The sequence below is a fragment of the Suricata suricatta genome, chromosome 7, assembly GCF_006229205.1.
Source record: "Suricata suricatta isolate VVHF042 chromosome 7, meerkat_22Aug2017_6uvM2_HiC, whole genome shotgun sequence".
Lineage (NCBI taxonomy): Eukaryota > Metazoa > Chordata > Mammalia > Carnivora > Herpestidae > Suricata > Suricata suricatta.
In genome coordinates, this window is record NC_043706.1 from 116383991 (window position 1) to 116389270 (window position 5280).

Consider the following 5280-nt stretch of genomic DNA (forward strand, 5'->3'; position numbering starts at 1 on the left):
CTTCTGGTTTGTGGTGGCTCTCATGGAGAGAAATTCTGGAAACCGATTCTGATTCTGCAATGCCTCCTTTAGCAGAATGGCTAAAAGCTAGCACAAACACTGGTCGGGATTACTGTTGGCCTGCTATGTGCCAGGCTGGGCTGGCCAGTTTGCAGATGCATTCCCTCTCAGTCTGCGCACCAATCTTGTGAAGTATGAGCATGAGTGAATCACCTGAGAACTCCAGCTGAAAGGAGACAGAGCTGGGCTTCTGACCCACCTCTGAGGAATAAAGCCTTCAGCTAGTTCCCAAAAAGGACTGACTGCCTCTCCTAGCTTCCTAGCTCCTTTTTTGTTCCAGTCTGGCAGAATCTCTTTTCTAAGTTTCAGCAATTGACCTGACTTTTCAACAAATTCAAAAATATGCTTCGAACTTTCTTTATTCTCTTTGTCCCACCTAAATCGGAAAATAAAACTCTATGAACAGGTGAAATTTTCTGCTAAGCACTGTGTGCCAAGAATGACACCAAGACTACTAAGAATGGATTCTTCCTGCACTTGGGAAGGCAGGCATTTTAGAAGAGGCAATGGCAAATCCCCAGGCTTCCCAGCAGTGTGGACCTGCTAGATGAGGCCCCCTACTCTTCAAAGGTAAAGATTACCCACCCACCAAGGCAGCAAGAGAATTATAAATACACTTGAGCATATTTGAGAGCTGTTCCATGCACATGATGAAGCGGGGGCCCTAAGTCTGGCTCCCCATTCCTCTCACATAAAGCACTGGTTAGACTGGCTGTTCCATCAGCCTTTTATGAATCAAGTTCCTATGACAGAAGCAAATTTCTTCAGATGGGAAGGAATGTAATCATGCTTTAGCTAGGCTGTCACATCCAGGGCCCCATGCAAACACGAAAATGAATGCTTCCCTTGGAAAAGGAAGAGAACCATAAAGATGCCGTAAAAACTACGAAATATGTTCTGAGATCCAAAGGAATCCTCTGACGTCCCCCCCTCCTTTCTTCCAAGGCTGCTTTCCTGGAGCAAGTCTTTCACGGTCCACTTGTGAGCACATTCCTGGCAATCTGGGGGACCACTCACTGGTCAGGGAGTGCCTACAGCCTCTTCTGGCAACAACCAGGTACTTGACAAGTTGTTATACACCTCTGAGTCAAGCCGTAGGGCACTGTCCAGGTGCCAAGAACATCGAGTCTCCAGAGTGGGGAAATCGCACCCATTAACATAACAAGATAAACGGGGACAGGTGAGGTAACCTGTGACTTTGTGCCAACCTAGCAACCCAGGCTGATGCTCGCGTATTAAAGTGCCCCTGCCTAGCAACAGCTCTGATGCTGTGTTAACTGGCTGGAGCTGCTTGCTTGCTTAAATATTTTTCAGCCTCAAATAGAAAGTCCTCAGTGGCTCAGTTCAGAAAGAACACCAAGGTAAGATCAGAGAGAATGGTTGTCAGTTCCGGAACCCTTCTTCAGGGGACCAAAGAGCTAAAGTCACATAGTAATAATAAAGCCCTCTGGGAAATCACAAGACAGAGAATAAACAAACAGATGAGCCAGAGTGGATTTTTCCCTTGCTAGTGTGTTTCAGTCTAATCGAAAAAAACGGAGCCATCTCTCAAGACCCTGAAAAATTAAAGACCGGCTTCCACCATTGTCCCACAACCCTGAAGTTTGCAGTGGCCAGCTTGCCATTTAGTTTTGAGTACCTCCCCTTCTGGGTGCTTCTGTGTCTGTGAGGCTGACCTCCATCGGAGCCTCAGAGAGAAAAGCTCTCTCCTAGTGCTCCTGGGCCCCTGCTCCGATATTCTCTTAGAAAACACAAGTGACTGAAGGACGTTGCCAGCTCATCCCATTTTCACAAAAGGACAACTTTCTCATAAAAGTTTATCACAGACTTAAGCACCTTGTTTAGGATTCCAACTTCTTATTCTAAAGGAGAGTCACAGTCTAATCCAATTACAATGTGTGGGTTTTTACAACTCAACTCAGTTCTGACACTATCTACTTGGGGATAACATCAGATCCCATAGTCCACAAGACTGTGTGTGTGCACACTCACACACACACACACACACACACACACACACACATTTCAGACATCAATTGCACATTCAGGTTGTCACCTATGTTTCTGACCAACTGGCTATAGATTGGGGTTTCCAATAACTGCCTTCTTGGGTTCTCTTGATTTGCTTGAGTGGCTCATAGAACTCAGAAAAACACTTTACTTACTAGATTACTGGTTTATTATAAAAGGCTATAACTCAGAAACAACCAGATGGAAGAAATACTCAAGACAAACTACGGGGAAAGGGAGTTGGAGCTTCCTTCTTTTCTCCTAATGGCCACTCTCCTCACATCTCCATGAGTTCACCAACCCAGTGTTATGCCCAAGATTTCTTTATCTTCCCCCCAAAACCAGAGACCACCAGGGAGACCGAATCACGCATGCCAAAGCAAAGGGCTTAATTCGGGTTTAGGCTCGCCGGACCTAAGCTCGGGCTCACAGACTTTACCAGCACAGTGGACTCTGCTGAGAGCCCCGAACAAAGGCGGGGTAGGGCCTTTATGGACTTGGGAAGGGGAGTTACAGGAAATTGTGACACAGGTATAGTGATCCAATCAGTATTATACAATATTATTGACAGCAGCTTTAACCATTCACATTGCCTAGAGTATTCGTTACTTTTGGCGGGACCCAATCACAACATTTAGAGTGTTAACCAATTACAGAGTGGGCCCAGGACCCAGGACCCTCACATAGGGTGTAACTAGCTTTAAGCAATAAGTGATTATCTATAGCTTCTATCTCTAGGCCTGCCCTTAGAAATGTTAAGGGTGTTAGCTGGCCTTTCCTGATTGGATGTTACAAGGGTGGTCCCTCCTGCCTTGGGCAATGTGTGCCCTTCTATTGTCTAATGATAAGAGTCGGTTTGGTTCAGACCTGCGTCCTTACACCAGAAATGCTCTGAAACCCATCCTTTTGGGTTTTTTATGTAGACCTAATTGTATAGGCATGATTGACTAAATTGTTGACCCTTGAAGATTGATCTGTCTCCACCCCCAGCCCTCCCTGGAGGTGGGGGTGGGGTGGAATGTTCCAACCCTCAGAATCAAAAGGTTGCTTCCCCTGGTAACTAGTCTGCATCCTCAGGTGCTTTCCAAAAGTCATCTCATTAACATAACAAGGACACCTTTATTGCTGTCATCACTTAGGACAAAGATCAAATATTTACTGCTTACTATAAATCACAATACCACACAGTCCTTGTAGATGGTATCTTGTATCGGAGAAAGGAGACAAGTGGGAGGAGGGACCTAGTGGTGGATAAAACCTTTGCAAAACGGATAAAGAATTCCATTAAAGCAATTAGAGCAAAGATCCTAAAAAAAAGCATCGCAAGAAACTAGATTCAACAGCTTTAATTTTGCTGAGTGTGTTGCTGAGAGATTCTAAGCCTACTCAGCAGCCTAGTAACCTCTTGTGGAGTTTTCCTTGTTAGATGTTTCCTTAATGAACCCCAGGTACTCATCTTCCTAGACCTGAGAAGCTTGAAAAATAGGATCACAACCAAAAAGAGTCAAGACCAAGCTGTATTCAGTATTCCCCATCAGGTGGACATTGGTGCCACAGTTCCATCAGCAACAGTCACACTCCACTCTAGCAATGTGGTCCCATAAGTGCTCAGCTTCAGAAGGATCCGTTGTTGAGGGATGGTCCTAAGGAAGTATATTCTGGATGAGACACATCCTGAAATATACCTACTACATTCTTCCATGAACTTTAAACAAAGCAAAATGTTTTCAACATTTCATCTTCCTGTTGGGAGTCTAATGTATTCTGAATGCTATCAGTAAACACCTTTAATTCTGAGGGTTTCATAGATCTTAAATTTTTTTTTAATGTTTATTTATTATTGAGTCAGAGAGAAACAACATGAGTGAGGGGGACAGAGAGAGAGGGAGACACAGAATCTTAAGTAGGCTCTAGGCTCTGAGCTGTCAGCACAGAGCCCAACACGGGGCTCGAACCCACAAATGGTGAGATCGTGACCTGAGCTGAAGTCAGACGCTTAACTGACTGAGCCACCCAGGTGTCCCTTTAAATCTTAGGGTGGAATCTTCACAGAGGTTGACACTGGGCTTAAAATATCGATTGGCTCAGGATACATTCTCTTCTCTCTGAAAAGCCACATAGTTCAACTCTGAGCCTTTTCCTGCTGAACACTTAGCTGTTGTCGTATGATTGGTGTCAAACTTATTCCACAGCATTGTTTCTTTCTTTTTAATGCTAAGGAAGAATCAATAGCCTTAACTAATACACAGTTCTAAGTTCAAGATCCTCTGTCTTTACACTGATTTTTTTTACACTGATTTCTAACATGGAATCTAAAGTTGACTGATCTCACATTATTGGCTCAGTGATCATAAAGGATGTTCTAATTGAGGGGTACCTGGTCAGTTAAGCATTCAACACTTGATTTCGGCCCAGGTCACAATCTCATGATTTGTCAGTGCATTGACACTGTGGAGCCTGCTTGGGATCCTCTCTTTCCCTCTCTCTCTCTCTCTCTCTCTCTCTCTCTCTCTCTCTCTCTCTCTGCCTTTTCCCTGCTCACTCTCTCTCTCTCTTTCTCTTTCATTAAGAAATAAATAAATTAATTAAAAAACAGATGTTCTAACTGAGTATTAAATACAGACCTTAGCCACGTGTCTTTCCTCCATTACCCATGTGGTTGAAGCGGCCTGTCCAGGCTTGCTGTGACTCTAGGGCACCCACACTGCTCTCTGTCACCCAGGTTACTCTTGACGTCATGTCCACAGATGACAAACACCTGAACCTGAGACCATTAGAGCAGAATGCTTAAGTCATTTCCCATTAGATTCACAAGTGCAGAGATGGTTAGAAAAACAGATACTTCTCAGTATGTAGTTGGTTCCGGGTGGGACCTAGGCATTGCTTTTAAATATGTCAGTACCTTGGGGACTTAAAATTAAGATAATTTACATACAGTGAAATTCACACTTCTGTGTGTAGCATTCTCAGAATTTGATATACACATACAGCTATGCAACTATCAGCATAATGGAGATACAGAACAATTCCATCATCTCCCAGAAGACCCCCCTGCCTTACAGCAAGCATCTCATTTTAAAACATTCCCCAGGTAATTGTGATAAACAGCCTTGCTCAGGAATCGTTAACATGACCCAACACATTTTACAGATGCAAGAGATATGTGACTCATCTAAGGTCATACAGCTTAACAGTCACGACGAGGATCTA

The 5280-nt window shown here is 44.0% G+C and overlaps 1 long non-coding RNA gene across 1 annotated transcript; it reads right to left on the reverse strand.

Moving 5' to 3' along the window:
• Positions 1–3401: 3401 nt before the first annotated feature.
• On the reverse strand, positions 3402–4776 carry LOC115295524. Its single transcript, XR_003910447.1, has 2 exons — positions 4695–4776; positions 3402–3713 (listed from the first exon to the last, which is right to left on the reverse strand). It is a non-coding gene; the product is annotated as an uncharacterized LOC115295524 (long non-coding RNA).
• Positions 4777–5280: the final 504 nt, after the last annotated feature.